At 37.1% G+C, this 19688-nt stretch overlaps 1 pseudogene; it reads right to left on the bottom strand.

Annotated features, from left to right (window-relative positions):
- Positions 1–15632: 15632 nt before the first annotated feature.
- On the bottom strand, positions 15633–16239 carry LOC121492523 (annotated as a pseudogene).
- Positions 16240–19688: the final 3449 nt, after the last annotated feature.

The following is a 19688-nucleotide window of genomic DNA, read 5'->3' as shown; positions in this document are numbered from 1 at the left end:
CATCCCTTTCGGTTCACATTCTAGGCTATCTGGTGTCAATTGTGTGTGCTGAGGAATAGAGATAGGATAGAATCAAAGTATCTACGTTTTGGAGTTAAGGCACTGATCTCCCAGAGTGACTATGGCCACTCTTGGTTTTATCTTTATACTTCACTTTCTTCTCTACATATTTCATATGATTTTCTACATTTCCGACTAATAACTTAATCTGAAAAAATATTTTCATAATTCTGTTTATTCTTTTTAAAGATATACTTGTTTATTATTTTAAAGAGAGATAATCCTGGAGCAGGCTCCCTGCTGAGTGCAGAGCCTGACTCAGAGCACAATCTCACCACCCTGAGATCATGACTTGAACCAAAATCAAGAGTCGGTCACCCAACTGACTGAGCCACCAGGTGCCTCTATTTTCATAATTTTAATAGTCAAGTGCAAGCTGAATATGAGAGAGCACTGTTGTACTACAAAGATAAAAATTAATCCAATCATTTCAAAATAACACCTAAAAAAGAAACCAGAGAAACATATAGAAGTTTAAATGCTTACATGAGCAAGAATGAAATAGAGAATGTAATGAATTATGTCTAAATTCTTTTTAAATATAAAAAAGGAACAAGAGAAAACAAAAACAAACCAAAAAAAGAAAAAAATGAGAATGATTATAAGTAACTTGAAGTGCTACAGAGTTTGGTTGATTATTCAAAAAGAATGACAAAACAGGCAAACTACTGGACAACTTCTTTTATTGGTAATTTACACATAGGCAGAGGAAGAAGCAGGCTGCCTGTGGGGAGACCCTGATGTGGGACTCGATCCCAGGACCTGGGGATCACGACCTGAACCAAAGGCAGACACTCAACCACTGAGCCACCCAGGTGGCCCAACAACTTATTTTTTTAAATGATAAAATTAGAAATTTAAAAGGTCATCATCAACTAATAAAAACAAAAGTAGGGCAGCCCTGGTGGCACAGCGGTTTAGCGCCACCTTCAGCCCAGGATGTGATCCTGGAGACCCAGGATTGAGTCCCCAGTCCGGCTCCCTGCATGGAGCCTGCTTCCCCCTCTGCCTGTGTTTCTGCCTCTACTTCTCTCTCTGTGTCTCCCGTGAATAAATAAATAAAATCTTTTAAAAAATAAAAAATAAAAACAAAAGTAATATTAAGTTATTGAGAAAGATTGTATACATCTTTTCTTTAATAAACTTTGTAATCCTAAGTTAAGTAAATGACTTTAACAAATATACAAAGAGGCAAAACTGGCACTTGAGAACATAGAAAAAACTTACTCAATAGTTCCCATAAGAGAAAGAAAACATAGCTGTAACTTTTACTGGACAGTGTGGTTTAGTACTCCAAGAATTATCTCTATTTAATGTAAAGTTTTCTTTTAAATATAGAGAAATTATGTTATGTTCTCCTAATTTTTTGAAGCAAATAATTTGTCTGAAATATAAAACCTGAAAGACAACACAAGAGAGGAAATTCTAGATTAATCCTACTTAAGACAATAAATGTTAAATTCATAGAATCTTGGCAGGCAAAATGTAGCAAGTTTAATATAAAATTAAGGAAACTTTCAATAGAAGTCATTATTTAAAAGAGCAGAAAAAAATCATAGATACCTTAAATACATTTGAGAGACTGATATTCTTGATAAAGATCCACAAAATGTAGAAGAGTTTTCCTTTAGCACAGTAAAAAATATTTACTCCAAACCAAAGCCAACATTATTATTTTTTTTTGTTCTTTTTTTTTTTTTTTTGCCAACATTATTTTTAATGAAGAAATTATAGAAGTGTGCTACTTAAAACTTAGAACAAATTAAGGATATTCCTATTAACATTCCTACATGATATAATTTAAGGGAGTCTAGTAATTATAACAAAGAAATACAATATATAAATATGAGATTTTTAAAAATCACTTTGCAAATGGAAATTAATATTTAGAAAATTTGAGAATCATTAAGCATATTAGTTTGTAAACAATTTTCAGAAGTCACAGGTTATAAAGTAAACTCACAAAATATCATTTGTTTCATGATTTTTATTAACAAACCAAAATGCTCTGAAAAAAAGAATGTATTCAAAAGCAGCAATAAAAATCAAATATTTAATGAGAGTGATAAAAGATCTGTATATATGGAATTACAAAACCCTAATGACAGAAAAACAAGACAATCTGATTAAGGAAAGCTAAGCTTTCTATCTGGACAGGTATATTTAAGACAACAGAAATGACAAGGCCTAAATTAACTTATAAATTTAATATAGTACCAATTATCTCAATGGTATATCTCATAGAAATTAAACAATTATAGAAAGTATGTGGGAAAAAATAGGGATAAGAATCTCAAGGAAATCATTGTGACTGGAAAATGTCTAGAGGGACTCACTTGTATAAAATCTCAAGTCATATTATAATTAAATAACCATCAGAAACACCAATGAAAAATTTAGGATATAGAAATTAAGATAGTGGGAATCCCTGGGTGGCTTAGCGGTTTAGCCCCTGCCTTCGGGCCAGGGCGTGATCCTGGAGCCTGTGTCTCCCTCTGCCTGTGTCTCTGCCTCTCTCTCTGTGTCTTTCATGAATAAATAAATAAAATCTTAAAAAAAAAAAAAAAGAAATTAAGATAGTAAAATAGATTCAAACTGAGAGGTTCAAAAGAAACATGAAGAAACGCAAAATTCTAGAATATGTTGATCATATATGCTGTACTATAAAAAAAATTTCAGATGGGAAAAGTCAAAAACAAATAAACTGGAATAAAATGGAATAGTTGAATTGCCTCAGTTGCATAAGAAAGATCATTTCTCCTTTGAAGCAACAGAAGAAATTTTCAATGGCAAAGTTGATTCATTCATTCAATAATATTTACTGAGCACTAACTATGTGGTAGGCACCAGAGATAACAGCTGTTTCCCTGTACGTTATAGGGTGTTTCATTCTAGTGGAGGACATAGATAATATACAAATAAAATACATTATGCCAGCTGGAATGTAAGAAGATAAAAGCAAAAATAGAGTAAAAGAATAGATAGTGATTTGCGGAGGAGGAAGGATATCTTATGATGGTCAGGGATTGATTCTCTGGGGAAGGGCAGACATCTAAAGGAAGGGTGGAGCTCTTGGGAAACAGTTCCAGGCCGACTGATTGCATAACAATTATAAATATCTGTCCCCCAAATCATTTTAAGTAAATAAATACATAACAGTATAATGGGAAAAGAGTAATAACTAGATAATCTATAGTGGTTTTACCTGCCATATATTTAGATAGTTGATGGGAATTTGTAAAGGATCCAATTAACAAATGGTTTAAAGTTATGAATAGAAAATTTACTCCAGAAGACAAACACTTAATGAGGAATCACTCTCACTAATAATTAAAGAAATACAAGTTAAGCAATTACCAGTTGGCTTTCAATTAGATGTTAACTGTAACACTGATGAGCTCACTATAAATGGTGGGAACTTTCTACAGAGTGATTTGGCAATCCACACTACAAATGATTATACCACTTAATTTACAGAAACATGTGTCAAAGAAGTAATTCAAAAGGGGAAATAACTTAACTGAACACATGTTTTGTAGTTAAAATCTGAAAGCAATCCAAACGACCACTAGTAGAAGAATAGCTAACCAGGAAATAGTATGTTTAGTGCAACAGCAGATCCCCATTAGAAAAAGAATAGAGGGGATCCCTGGGTGGCGCAGCGGTTTGGCGCCTGCCTTTGGCCCAGGGCGCGATTCTGGAGACCCGGGATCGAATCCCACATCAGGCTCCCAGTGCATGGAGCCTGCTTCTCCCTCCGCCTGTGTCTCTGCCTCTCTCTTTCTCTCTGTATGACTATCATAAATAAATAAAAATTAAAAAAAAAAAAAAGAATAGAGAATTTCAATAAAAAGACCCATTTGACTAATAAGGAACTGCAAGCTAGAAAAGTAAAATTCAAAAATGTATATACAGTGGTATTTTATTTCTACAAAAAGATGATAAGAAACCAGTATTTGGGCATAGCTGGTGATTAAAGGAAATAATATTTGTTGTAGCTATTGATAGATGTTTCCGTTAAACTTTTATTGTTCATAATCATTATGATTACATGCATAATTTAAAATCAAAACTGATGCTAGAAGGCATCAGTTGCATGCATTAATTGGAAGATATAGCAGCTAGAGAATGAGCTTTGCAGTCTGACAACCTGGGTTCAAATCCTGCTTCCTCCATTCTTGGGCAAGTTAATTTTTCAGGCCATTTGTAAAATGGAAATAACATGGACCATGTAGAGTTGTTGCAGGGATTAAATAAGCTGATATTGGAAAGCTCACAATGTCAGGCACTTGGTATTACTAAAAAAAAAAAAAAAAAAAAAAAAAGGATTAAAAGAGAGAAGGAGGAGGGATGAAAGAAAAGGAGAGATTGAGAGGGGTTTAGTTTCTCAATTAGATTGAACACAAACCTAACATAGTTTTGACTTACATTGAATATTATAGAAAGGGCAGCCCAGGTGGCTCAGTGGTTTAGTGCCACCTTTGGCCCTGGGCGTGATCCTGGAGACCTGGAATCGAGTCCCATGTCGGGCTCCCTGCATGGAGCCTGCTTCTCCCTCTGCCTGTGTCTCTGCCTCTCTCTCTCTCTGTGTCTCTCATGAATAAATAAATAAAATATTTTTTTAAAAATGAATACTATAGAAAAATGATTCTATACCTCTGAAGTAATCTTTCTACTATACTACCCAAAAACTGAACCCAAAGAACTCGTGGAAGAAAGCACAAAATTTATTAAATATATTTAATGCAGTAAAGAAATTGAAGTTATTCCAACTGAAGAGGAAAACTGTAATAGGTGACAATTACCATCTTCAGTGTACAAGGAAGTACAGATCTAAGGGCTAAATTTAAAAAGTGAATTTAAAGTGCAAATTATTGTAACTAAATACAAAGAAAATTTTATTATATAGTAAAACAATATAGCAGACAATCAACCAATCAATAAAAACAATTAAGGAATATCATTGATTAGATATTAATAAACAATAGAACTAATTTCTGGAGGTTGTAGAGTCTTTCTTCCTGGAAACTTCTCAAAAACATTGCAGCAGGCCATTTGTCCTGGATAGACTTCAAACATTTTCCTGCCAGGGGTCAAGGCCCATCTATGTTTCGTATGTAATTTTAATCTACTGCTAAAATAAATGACGGAATGCATGATGAAGTCAAATAATAACTATGTTCTGGGGATCCCTTAAAGGAGTAGAATGAAATGGAAACAGTAAACAAACTGAGTATGTTGTAGGATTCTGAGAAATAGACATATTAGATGCCCAGAAAATTATTATTATTGTCACTAGTCATTCAATACCAATTGTGTAGATAAAGGAAAGTTGGCTATTCTCTCTCATAGACCCCCCCCCCCCCCAAACCGTTACTCAAAAATATCTTAAGCAGCTGAGAAATAATTACCCAAAGCTGGCTTTCTTTTTAACTTTTTTTCCTGGCTAAGGGGAGAATCAAAGAAAGCAAAGGAATATGGGTGATCGTTAGGAGAACTAGACCTTGAAATCAGAGCAATGTTTGCCTTAGCTTTAGCTTCTGGACTGCCACATTTTTGGAAATTCTAGAGCCTCTAGATCCAAGTACCAACAGGCTCCAGGTGTTGGTAGATCTGGATAATGATTTCAATACTTTTGGTTGTCTGCCCAAACAAAGCATTGTTTAATATGTAGGGTTTCTATGCCAGTGATTTTGTCAGTGTGTGGTTGGTTAGCAGCATCACCTGGGAACTTGTTAGAAATGCAAATTCTGGGATCCCTGGATGGCGCAGAGGTTTAGCGCCTACCTTTGGCCACGGGCACGATCTTGGAGACCCGGGATTGAATCCCACGTCGGGCTCCTGGTGCATGGAGCCTGCTTCTCCCTCTGCCTGTGTACTCTGCCTCTCTCTCTGTGTGTGTGTGACTATCATTAAAAAAAAAAAAAAGTAAATTCTTGGGCCCCATCCCATCCTACTGAATCCTGAACTCCAGCATTCTGCTTATAATAGACCTCCAAAAAAAAAAAAAAAAATAGACCTCCAAGTGTTTCTTTTTTTTTTTAATTTTATTTATTCATGAGACAGACACACACACACACAGAGGCAGAGGGAGAAGCAGGTTCCATGCAGGGAGCCCGACGCAGGACTCGATCCCAGTCTCCAGGATCACACTCCCGGCTGAAGGCGGCGCTAAACCGCGGGGCCACGCAGGCTGCCCCCCTCCAAGGGGTTCTAATGTATATTCAAGTCTGAGAACCATTGCCTTTTGTTAAGCCAGTCCTAGACACAAAGGAGAGTTTATTAAGCATTGCTCTCTCATGAAGGCTTCTCCTGAGGTCCCAGAGCCAAAATAAGTATTCCTCTTTAGAGCCGGCTCAAACTCAAGGGAGCCTCCTTCAGGAATTTTTCCTATATGACCAGGAACCCGGAAATTTGGATTCAGAAAAGAAAAAAATATTAAAAAATTGGTTCAGTGTTCAAGAAATTTTCCTGCTTCTGATAGACAGTGGAGAAGTAGCTGAAATAATTTCCCCCAGAACACTGATCTATTATTTCTTGATGGTGACAACCATTGAATTCTTTTGTGGAACTAAACAATGACCCAGAGGGTTATTAGTACGTCTGATGTGTTAGAGGAGAAAGAAGTACAAAGAAAAAAAAACTGGTGACAGAGTAAGGAAGGGAGATAGAACTATCAACCATCAGTCCAAGTAATGAGAGACCAGAGAAAGGAATATAAGGAGAGGGATAGAAACAGGTGCCACTCAGTAGGAAATAAATGTATTTCACTACTACGCATGAGTTGGCTTTCACAAAATAGCCTAAGGTTTCCTAAAAAACAAGATAAAAAAATGAATCCATTCAATTCAGCAATTTATTCTAAATAATAACTAATTAGATCTGATCACTCTGATGTCTTCCTTCTGTTTTGTTTCATTCATGTTTCCAATCTTATGACTTGCCCTTATCTAAGGCTTCAGAAATACCACAATTAAAAATCTCATGGTGAACTGTTAATGTCATTTCACCTTCTTCTTTCCTTGTCCTTTTGTATATAATAGATGTTTTGAAGCATGAGATTAGCCTTTACAGCTTTTATTTATTTTTAAGATTTCATCCATCTATTTGAGATAGAATGAGCAAGAAAGAGAGAACATGAGCAGGGAGGAGCAGCAGAGGGAGAGGGAGAAGCAGACTCTCCACTGAGCAGGGAGCCCAATGTGTGGCTTGATCCCAGGACCCTGAGCCAAAGGCAGACACTTAACCGACTGAGCCACCCAGGTGCCCTCTTTTAGAAGTGCCTTAAAAAGAGCCTCGGTGTCCATCGAAAGATGAATGGATAAAGAAGATGTGGTTTATGTATACAATGGAATATTACTCAGCAATTAGAAACGACAAATACCCACCATTTGCTTCAACGTGGATGGAACTGGAGGGTATTATGCTGAGTGAAATAAGTCAATCGGAGAAGGACAAACAGTGTATGTTCTCATTCATTTGGGGAATATGAATAATAGTGAAAGGGAATATAAAGGAAGGGAAAAGAAATGTTGGGAAATATCAGGAAGGGAGACAGAACATAAGGACTCCTAACTCGGGGAAACGAACTAGGGGTGGTGGAAGGGGAGGAGGGCGGGTGTTGGAGGGGAATGGGTGACGGGCACTGAGGTGGACACTTGACGGGATGAGCACTGGGTGTTTTTCTGTATGTTGGTAAATTAAACACCAATAAAAGTTAATTAAAAAAAAAAAAGAAGTGCCTTAAAAAAAAAATAAAATAAAATAAATAAATAAATAAAGTAATAGACTTTACTTTTTAAAAAAGCACAGTTTTAGATTTGCAGAAAATTGAGCAGATAATACATAGAGCTCTATATAGCCACCCCTCTGCCACCTCCTCACTCTCCCCCCACCTCCAGTTTTCCCTATTATTAACACCTTGCATTATTAGTGTGGTACATTTGTTGTGATTAATAAACAAGATTGATACATTATCATTAACTATAGTTGCTAGTTTAAGGTTCACTATGTTGCACAGTTCTTTGGGTTTTGACTTATGCATAGTAATGTGCACCCACCATTTCAGTACCCTAAATATCCTCTGAGCGTTAGTTTAGCTTGTAATAGCTTTTCAAATATTAAAAATTGTAAGGCTAACTTATATTTTTGGGATGTAAATTGCTCTATAGGTACAAAGTTTTGTTAGTCTAACTATTATGATCATTATTAGAAACAATGAGAAAATCAATACCTATAGATGGGATATGGTAAATATCACAGAATTTTAAAGATAAAAAGGTTAGCAAATCCCAAAAACTTCAAGGACCTACCCTTCGGTCTGTCAGTGTCCTGTATCATTCATCCACTGGCTCTACTGGGGAGAAAGAAAAAGAAAAAGAAAAAGAAAAAAAGAAAAAAACAAATTTTGGCTCCAAGCAATCCTCTTAAGCCCACCTTAATCAAGGATGGATTCTTCTTTATTGCATATTTACATTTGGAACATAATTACTGGCTAGAGCCTAATTTGAGAATGTTCATTATGAATGAAAGGTGTTAATATCTAAGAACAGAATGGAATTCAGTTTATTCCTGGGACGTTTGCTGGATTAAGTCAGTACCCTGTGAAAGTAATAAGTAAGTTCTAATTGTTTTTCTTGTCCAAGACCACGGATTTCAGTGGCATTTTATAACTGTGTACTTTGGGACAATGAAAAAAATTAAAGGATGACCTTGTTGAATATTTTGCCCTCAGATTTATTAATGTAAATCGAGCAATTTCAGTCTAGATGAGTGAAAGACTATGGAGACATCAATAATGTCACTTTAGGTCCTTTAAAAGTGAAGGATTTACCTTATGAAGCATTTATATTCCTTCTCATGCCCTGACAATAGTGCTACTCCGACTCTTCCCTTTGTTTTAAAGAGAATAACGTCAGGCTTCATTTTAATTTGCACCTATTTTTTTTTAAAGTAGATTTACTTAACATTTCTCAGTCTTTCAAGACCTTTTATCTTTAAACTCAACTTTCATGTAAATCACCAGATCTATTTAGTGAGGACTACATGAGCATTTATTTGCAAATGCCTTAGAAAACTGCTAATTTAAACCTCTATTGCAGAAAGATCCTGAGTAGACATCAACCAGGATTCCTTTTGCCAGACCCCTTAAAATGAATCATAATTATGTCTTTGTACATTTATCTGGGAATTTATTATCTGAGGGTAATTATTCTTTCCAAGTGCTTTCTTTTTCAAACTGCAATGCTTACCCCCAAAATTATGAAAATGTAGCCAAGAAACAAAAATCTGATGAAAATTAAGTGACTGAAGTTTGTTTTAGCATGCTGATGAGGTTAATAAAATAGGTGTTTTAATTATTATTAATTTTAAAAATCAGTAACGCAGGAAACTTCTTTATCCAAAGACATAAAAAATTTCTTTATCCAAAGGCATTTCTAAAAGTGAAATGATCTAAAAAACTGACAGTTTGTCTCCAATTTTATCCAGTAAACTATAAGAAATGTACTTAATTGGGCAAATACTTGGGCATGTTGTATGCCTGCAAGATTCCCTAGCACTCTTGCCCCCATCAGGGCCATAAAGACTGTGATACAGAAGCCAGCAGAGATAGGCACCTTCAAGCACCCAGAATTTCTCCCATGTCTCTATGAGAGCCTATATTTCCAACACAAGAGACTCTATTAACCCCTGAGCAACAGCAATTAGCTCAGTCTCAGCTCCAAATGAGTTTTCATACACTGGAGAGGCAGTAGGATAGCACTGCCCACAGCCTGAGTGACAGGTGATGGATAAAATAAAAATAGACTACATGTTATGATTCACTTTTATGGCTCTTACAGGTTGGATAGCTTACATGCTGACAGAAATTTAGGTAATTTTGCTCTAATATGTGTTATTATGTAATACCCTAGGCTTGCTAAATATGTTTCATTATTACCTACAAAGCATTTAGAGAATGGCCAGCTATCTCATACCTGGTCATTCTTTTCTAAATATTTGTGGTTACACTGGCAAAATTTTGAACTGTGTTGTTTGTTTTTCCAGGAGCATGAGAACTGATTCAGTCACTTCAGGTATGGAATGAATCCCACTACATTTCTTTGTGATCTCTGGTATCCAGTAGTCACGTCTGGGGCCTGGAAAAGAGTAGTTAAGAGCAAAGGAATCCTTTGCTAGGTGTTTTGATGCATTCCCTTTGCTCCATTCTGAGAGTCCCCACAGTGCAGGAACTCTTCTTCAAAGCCTATCCTCCTATTATCTTTCAAGTAGTAGGCATCACTGCACTTTTCTCTGTGCTGGTAGAGTACTGAATCCAACTCTCTGGATTTGAACCACTCCACGGCCAGCTCTGCAAGCAGAACCCAAACAATAGGACCTTTTCTCCTTGCTGATTTGGAAGGGGAGTGATCTACAACTAAATTTCCTGGCAACTCTAAAATCATGTAGCCCCTCCTTTCCTCTTATTTGCATCTTCAGCCTTTGCTTCTTTACATATTCCCATGACTCAGGATCTTATAACTTCTTTTTCTTTTTTTAATATTTTATTTATTTACGAGAGAGATGGGGGGGAGGGGCAGAGGAAGAAGCAGCCCCCCCCCCCCCCCCCCCCCCCCCCCCCCCCCCCCCCCCGCTCAGGACCCTGAGATCAAGACCTGAGCAGAAGACAGATGCTTAACCAACTGAGCCCCCCGGGAAACCCCAGGATCTTTTAACTTTTTAACAAGTTTTTGAGACAGAAGTTGTCATATAGACACCAGTGGACATGTATCGCCTTGCTTGCTAGTGAACCACCTCTAGCTACTGTCTAAGTTGGGGTGTGAATGGCTCTCTGCTCCAGTCATGCATATAAAAGAACATAATGGAAAGAACAGAGAAGTACATTGCAATTGACTTAAATGGAAAGAAAAAATAATACTTCTACTTTAAAACCCAAGACCAAGGCATTCTTAGTTACATTTGCAAGAGTCCTACCAAAAAAAGCAAACAATTAGAGGATAGCTGTATATAAATGGGGCTTTTGTCTGGAGGCCTTCCCACCAGGCTTTAGTGTCTAAAAGTACCAGATGCACTTCACTGAGAGGTGGTTTTACCTATATTCCAGTCTTCAGTACTAAACCAGAGAATGCTGAAGGGAAATGCCATTGTAGTTTACAAGAAAAATGCAAAATTTCCTTTGCAGTATATAGGATTTTCACCTATCAATTTATACTCCAAATTCGATTTCAAAAAGAAATCACAGTAGATTGATAGAAATTCAGGAGATGTCCAACAGGCAAACATTTTCCTCTTACTTTCTAAAAGAAAGCATAAATCGTGCAGCAGCCTTAACATTAATAGATAATTAGTACATCAACATATAAGTAGTACAATAGCATATAATATACATTCTGAAGCACTAGTTATTTAAGCCTTGGGAATTTAAAATTAATGTAGGACGTTGATATATTTCTTTTCATTCTATATGTAACTGATTCTTTCACCCGCCTTCTGGCACAGACTCAGTTTTGTTCAAATGAACAAATATTTGATGCCTATCTATTCTATTTGAAGCACTGTAGAGAGATAAAAAATAGATAACAGGACACTCCCTGGCCTCAAGACATGGGCACAAATAACATATATGGAATCTTATAGGTGCCTTAAGAGAAAAGTGGTGAACGTAGTTTTAGTTCAAGAGAGAAAAATCATAAAAGATTTATGAAGGAAGGAGGCAGTCTTTGAGTCAGGAAAGGGGAAATAAGAATATCATGGAGATAGGGTATAATGTGTGCAAAGTCAAAGAATGGGACAGTACTGGGCATATTCCATTTAGGAACAGTGAGAGATAGAGCTGGACAGCAAAGCAGGAGCCAGGTTATGGAAGTCTTGGACCATGCTAGGGAGTTTAGATAGTATGGTCTGGTAGGTAAGGAGAAGCCACCAAAAAATAGACCTAGTAAAATTAGTATTATGTTTTTGAATGATTACTCTGACCGCAATCTCTAAGAGAGCTGGAGGAGGCCAAAGGTAGGAAGTCATTAGAATAGTCCAGGGTGAAAGGTGCTAGCTAAAGTCTTGAACTGTGTAAAACAGATGGCAACAAGAATGTGAATATGTTGACTGACTACCTTGGGGATAAGAGATAAAATGCTCCGAAAAACAAAAAACGAAAACTGAGGATGACAAAGGAGACAACATAACTAGGAGGTAATGAGTCCATGAAAGAAGCTGGGAAAATGAATTCGAGGAAATCTGGAAGGAAACAATGATGAGACCAGCTATGAAATACTGCCTAGAATGAGAAGTCCTATGTTTGAGTTCTGAATGCACTTCCTCTGTTCCACGGGTGTGTCACTTAAAGTTTCTGGACTTCAAGCTTCTTCAACTATCAAGCATGTGCATATGGGTCAAGGATTGAAGCAGGCATGTTTAGTTGTATCCAGGCTCCTTCAGCTGCTACGATGTTATAAGCTCATACGTGTGTGGTCTTGGTGGTCTGTCTTTGTAAATTCAGCAGGCAGCATGAAATGGGGCTCTGGAAATCAGGAGCTAAGCAAAGATATAGCGAACATGCAGCAAAGTTCCACAGCTTGTTAAATCACAAGGGTGGTACAATATACACATCTGGCTTGCAGTTTTCACAAAGTATTAATTATTTTCCCCGTTTGTTTTCTTTCACATACTTTCTCATTCTTCCCACTTCTCTATCTCCCATGTTTCCTGATTTAGGCTTACATCCTTTTTTCATTTTCCCTCTGATTAGCATTTCCTTCCCCCTTACCACATTCCTATGAATCACTTTCTTTTCCCCTTTCATACTTTCTAATTCACACTTCACACTTCTTACCCCAAGAAGAGCAACGGTTACTTGCTCTTCTTACTCCCTTGTCCCAGTAAATTTAGACTGAATATAGACGAAAAATGAGTCTGTGAATCTGATTTCTATTCTAGGCAGCAACCAGAATAGTAACCGTTCCCCACTGCAATTAAATGAAATTCTGGTACTATTAACCCGGTCAGGTTCATGTTCACCCAGCTGCGGGGCAATGTTGGCTGGGGACCATGGTCTCTTATTTATGTCTCAAACGTCTCAGCAGTTTGGCAGAAGGACACTCTTCTCCTTTCTGAATAAGGTTGTGGGTAAAGTGGCACTTCACATGTACTGTTTTTATGACAAGGCTAAATGGCAGAGCCCAGGCTGACACTGTCTCTCTCGATCTGGGTCCATCTCTCCCTTTTCTTAACTTGTAATTTCTTACCTATTTAGGGTTTACTCTCCTTAGCTTTGCTGATCTCTTTACAGTGAGCCCAACTTAGGCTTACCTATGGTTCTATGGTATTTTCCCAAGATGGTAGACAATTAGACAAAGGATAGAGAACCAAGAAAGAAGAGAGGGAAAATTGCGTATGAAATGCTGGGAGTGTCCTCTCCATCTAAACCCATCTTTCCTTTCCTCTTTCCTCTTAACTATTGCAAATTAAATTCCTTGCAATCCTAAGCAGCCAGGTTCAGTCTCTGTTTATGGAACCCGGACTAAAAAGAGAAAGGGTGGGGGGACCCCAAAAGGGAACCTGTTCGTGAAATTTAACAATGGGCTCCATTGGAAAGAATAAAGACATTTTAAAAAACTTTAGACCAAATTAAGTTCTCTCTCCTTCTGTGCCTTTTTTCTCCCCTGCTTCTGGCTTTTTTCTTTCTTCCTCACCTCCCCCCTGCCCATGATCTCTTCCACTTTCCCCACTATTTTTCTTTTGCCCTCTGGCTCCCTCCCCTCTTGTCAAATCTACTTCCCTCAACCTCCTGCCTCATCTGTTCTCCCCTTTTCTCAGGGGAATGGTTGTGAGGAAAGCAAAGTAAACAGAAAAAGAAGAGGCCAATGGAAAAAACATATAAAACAACCTAAAGGTAATTTTTTTTATGATTATAAGTAGCTATAAAGGACAGATGTGACACTTTCACAAAAAGTTGTCAATAAATTGAATCTTTTGACATTGAATCTTATTACTTCTATTGTAGTAACAATAAAGGTGGAATGGGATATTGAGGGTTTGTTGTGGTTTCTGCCCTAGAATCCTTCAAGGGTCAAAATATAATGTTAGCACAGGGATTAGAGGGAGCCTCAGGTGGAGCACTGGAAGTGAATTACTTGCTGCTGCTTTTACAAGTGATTCCATCATTCTCATTCCTACTCTCCCTCTTTGCTCCCTCCTCATACTCTTTTCCAACCTTGGCAGGAACCACATAGCCATATCTCATCAGGGCTCTCCTTGTTGGAATTGAGATGCCCACCCTTCTGTGCTACTCTGCCACCAAAGTCAGCTTAGCACTTGGGCACTAATTTTATTAACAGAACTCACCCAGATGCACAACATGGGCCAGACATAATGCACTAGAGGAAAACAGTGAGGCCAAAAGATAACAAAAGTCCATGCACAATAATCCCCTGGTCTTTCCACACACTCCTTAGTCTGTGCCTGCCCTTTTGTCATTTCTTTTCCCCCCATAAGTATGTTCTTAATATTGTCCTATGGTGGCGATAGACTGTGAAGGTGGCACTCAGAGTAATGCGTGCTGGCACCTCCATCCACTTAGGGAGAGTCCCGAGCCCTGTCATTTCTCTCCAGAATTTACAAAGAGAAATTCATTGAAAGTTGACTCAGAATTCTACAATGATTTCATCCTTTGATGGATATATCCTATAACAATGAAATTTCAAATATCAGGGTCTTATTAAGAGAGATCTGCAAATGCAAAGAAGAGCAGAAATAACAATATACACACCATATTTAAATCTTGGCTTCTAAAGTTTAAAAAGTGGCTCCTAGGGTTGCCCTGGTGGCTCAGTGCCTTAGCGCCACCTTCAGCCCAGGCTACAATCCTGGAGACCCAGGATCAAGTCCCACATCAGGCTCCCGGCATGGAGCCTGCTTCTCCCTCTGCCTATGTGTCTGCCTCTCTCTCTCTCTATGTCTCTCATGAATAAATAAGTAAAATCTTTAAAAATAAAAAATTAAAAAGTGGCTCCTAAATATTTAAACTGTGAATTGCCAATATATAAGAAAAAGTAGGTGATTTTTTTTTAATGGTGAAAAAGTTTTGTTACTAATAAAGACTTCATATTATCAGGACTGAAATGTGAAAATCACTTGGCCCTTTATTTACAATGAGCATATATTATGTGTATGTAAATATATACATATGGCTTATTTTAGGACACAGTTTAGGACAGATCAAAGACTTGAAAATAATTCAGTGACACATCTATAAGTTTAAAGACAAAAAGCCCATAATTTTAATCTTGGCATCTTGATTTATTAGATTCTTATATGGGTAGAATTATTTATTTATTTATTTAAATTTATTATTTTTTAAGATTTTACTTATTAATTTGAGAGAGAGAGAGCATGAACAGGGGGAGGAGCAGAGGGAGAGGGAAAATCAGGCTCCCTGCTGAGTGCAGAGCCTGATGCAGGGCCAGATCCCAGAACCCATAGACTACAGGACTATGACCAGAACCCAAGGCAGATGCTGAACTGACTGAGCCACCCAGGCACCCCAGAAATAGCTTTTAAAAACAAAAATTAAAAAAAAATTTTTTTTTCATTCATTCATTCAGCCCACAAACATTTATTAAGCTTTGAGCACCAAAGCAGACATTCACCAGTTTAGGACGACTTTGTCATGGACGAGCTGGCCATGAGGCTCAGTAGCATCTGGAGGCAGGAGAGCCTAGTAGACAGGGGTCTCGGCTCCCTCCTCCACAGTCCTGGGGCCATAAGGCCCACCCATGTCCGTCTTCACCCACCCTGGGCAGCATGCATTCAGCAGAATCCTGTCAACTTTCCTCTTCTCATCCAGACGCCAGGCCAGGATTCTTGATAAGACCGTGACCCCCAGCTTAGACACCTCATACGCGGAGTTGGGCCAGCCTTCCCTCTCATGCACTTCATTGCTTGTATCCTCCACAAACTTATTCATGAGGTCCACCAGGTCCTCCTCTGTGAGCGTCTCGCATTGGAACTTCTGTAGATCTGTGCTGCAATTTTCAAGAGCCTTTGAACCCTCTAAACTACTGATATTCACCACCCGTGTGGTTTTATTATTGGCAGCAATTCGTTGCAGACATTTCTTGTGGCAAAAAAGTTTGTCTTCAGTGTTATCTCAGCTTGGATGTCAAAGGGTGTTGGATCATCAGTTTAAAACGATTTTTTAAACCACTGGGTCGGTGCTTCTCAAACTTCCAGGGTGCGTCTGAATCACCTGAATCCCTTTAATATCACTTCAACCTCTAGATTTAAAAAAAAATGAGACCATATCTGTCCAGAGGATCTTTATTGTTAGATTAAGAAGAGAAGCTATATCAAAATTCAATTTTACTTACTTTGCTCATTTTACTCATATTTAGTTTTTTTAATGTTTTCTACTTGACAGTAATAACTTTTAAAATATTCTGTATTTTAGATCTTTGAATTGAACTGACTTTTCCATCTTTTTTTTTTTTTTTTTTTTGTCAGATAAATACAAACTACTAAACTAAAACACAAGCATGGCTCAAGAAATAACAACCAACACAAGGGAAAAACAAAGCAGTGTCTTCCATGTGGCAGAAATAAAGGTTACTACTAATCAATATCTGAGCATTTAAATTCATGCAAATTTAACTTCTTAAACTTTGATTATTATAATTGTGGGTATCAGTTTTAAAGGAAGGTAGCAAAATAGAGCTATTAAGGTTCACAATTCATACATTCAATTTTTATCTGTAGAGCTTCTTTTCTTTGGGGTTGTTGTATAAATTTGTTATTCTCTTTGGTTTCACTTTTCACTTGGACATTAGCCCAATACTGTGTTTTTTCTAACATTAAGCACTGTGAGGTCCTTGAAAGCAGGGACCATGTTCTTTCTGTCTTTGTGTTTTATATGTTGAGCACCTGGCCTGAGAATCGTATTTGCTGAATCAGTGAATGCTGTTTCCAAACGAGTTTTTAAAAACTTCTATACTTATAAATATAGAAAAAGAACTATAGCCGGTCCCCATCCAAAGAATAATTTGTATTTTTAAAAGTCACCACTTACTCCATTTCAAAAAGCTGCCAGTCATTCTACAGTGTGCTTTGCATGCTTTCTCAATCTTCACAACAATCTGAGGGGTATTATTACTTTCCTGTTTGACAGACAGATGGTGAAAATGGAGCTTACAGAGGTTAAATTACTTGTCAAAATCATGCAGCTTGGAAATAAGATATATATATCTTAAATTTCACACAAATAGCAAATGGTACTAGTATTTCTGCTGTGACCTTAGTTGCAACAAGGAATGCGTCTCATCTCCATCTTCTTCTTCCTGTCCCACAAAGCTCTAGAACTATATGGTCCAATACGGTAGCAACTGGGTACATGTAGCCATTCAGCACTTGAAATGTGGCTAGTGCAACTGAGAAACTGAATTTTAAATTTATTTTAATCTTAATTACTTTAAATATTTAAATGTAAAAACTGTAGGCTTTTTTTTGCATTAAACTTAAATGTATTGTTTTGGTAAGGCTATATTTTTTCACTTAAATGTTGAAAATTTAGCATCTGATTGAGATATACTTTTAGTATAAAATACACACCAGATTTTGAAAAGTTGGTATGAAAAAAATAACACAATATCTCAATAATTATATGGATTCCATGTCTAAATTACAATATTTTGGATGTATCAGGTTAAAATGTACAGATTAATTTCATCTGTTTCCTTTTACTTCTTAATTAGCACAAAATAATATCTCACAAAATTACATATGTAACTCACATTATATTTCTATTAGACAGGAAAATCCTCTACCCATTCCCATTGGCCCACAGTCCCAGGGAATTCCTCCTCCTCCTTTCTTTGCTCCAAAGATGAAAAGGATTTATTTCTTTCTCATTTCCACAGTCAAGAGGGAAATAGAAATTTTCCGTGCAACCACGATGGGATCACCATTAGGGCTATTTTCAAGTTATGATTATATTAGATTGTATTAGAAACCAACAGTTTCTAATTTGGAGATGGCTGCCCCAGTACGGAAAATATTTCCTTGAGAGAGATTATCTGGAACAAATAGATTCTGTAATGAAGAAAGTCACAACTAAGACTATTATTACCTCGTAATAGAGTCTTTTGAAAGGCAGTACCAGACCACAAGTGTGGGTAATTATGTGGAACAACTAGATTTTTTATACATCATGGTCCCTGTACAACTACTTTGACAAACAGGAAGTTTCTATAAAGTTAAGACATAGTATCATATGACCAAACAATTCTACTCTAGGTATTTACTCAAGAAAAATTAAATCATGTTCATAAGACATATGTTCAAAACAAGACTTGTACACAAATGGTCATAGGAGTTTTGTTCATAATAGCCAAAATCTGGAAACGTCCTCAATGCCCACCAACAGGTGAATATGTGGTATATTCGTATACCACAAAATGTGGTATATTCGTACAGTATATATACACAGTATATTCATACTACTTAACAACAAAAAACAAATAGTGCAGCAACATGAGTGAATCTTAGAAAATAATGTTGAATGAAAGAAGTCTGATATAAAAAGAAACCAAAAAAAATAAAAAAATAAAAAAATAAAAGAAAAAGAAAAAGAAAAAGAAACCATACAGGGTTGCCTGGGTGGCTCAGTCAGTAGAGCATGTGACTCTTGATCTCTGAGTTATGAGTTCAAGCCTTACACTGGGTGTAAACACATCCTACATGATTTCATTTACACAACTCACTTTCCTTCTACCACTTTGCAATTAATTCCCTCCAGCCCACCCTCACCCCCATACAACCATTGATCTGATTTGTCTTTATAAATTGATTTTACTATTTATTTATTTATTTTATTTATTTATTTTTTAAAGATTTTATTTAAAAAAAAATAAATAAAGATTTTATTTATTTATTCATGAGAGACACACTGAGAGAGGCAGAGACACAGGAAGGGGAGGGAAAGCAGGCTCCATGCAGAGAGCCCAGTATGGACTTGATCCCGGCAGGATCATACCCTGAGTCTAAGGTAGATGCTCAACTGCTGAGCCACCCAGGGATCCCTGATTTTACCTTTTAAAGATTAGGACTTTGGGGGATCCCTGGGTGGCGCAGTGGTTTGGCGCTTGCCTTTGGCCCAGGGCGCGATCCTGGAGACCTGGGATCGAATCCCACATCGGGCTCCCGGTGCATGGAGCCTGCTTCTCCCTCTGCCTATGTCTCTGCCTCTCTCTCTCTCTCTCTCTCTGTGACTATCATAAAAAAAATAAATAAATAAGTAAAATAAAAAAAAATAAAGATTAGGACTTTTCCACGAGAAAAAAGTGTGTAAGTCCCAGATATCTGTTTCTACTGAGCTTTTTGCAAATTCCTCATTAGAATTGCCTCCTTTATCTGATCTGTAATTTCCATCAGAAACTCTGTTCCTGATTGACTTCCCTGACCCTGTCTCATGGCAGGAATATGTATGCTTTGAACTGACACATCCATTAAAAGGTCACACATATAATAGGCCCTTGTAATCTGTTAGATGTTAGAAACAAAATATCTAAGCTTGTCAGAGATTCATGGAAGTTTAGAAATAAAATTTAAGTGCAACTGATTTTGATTTTTTTTTTAAGATT

Source organism: Vulpes lagopus, chromosome 6 (genome assembly GCF_018345385.1).
Source record: "Vulpes lagopus strain Blue_001 chromosome 6, ASM1834538v1, whole genome shotgun sequence".
In the NCBI taxonomy this organism is placed as follows: domain Eukaryota; kingdom Metazoa; phylum Chordata; class Mammalia; order Carnivora; family Canidae; genus Vulpes; species Vulpes lagopus.
The sequence above is the reverse complement of the archived record's forward strand: the minus strand, read 5'-3'. Positions and strand labels throughout refer to the sequence as shown.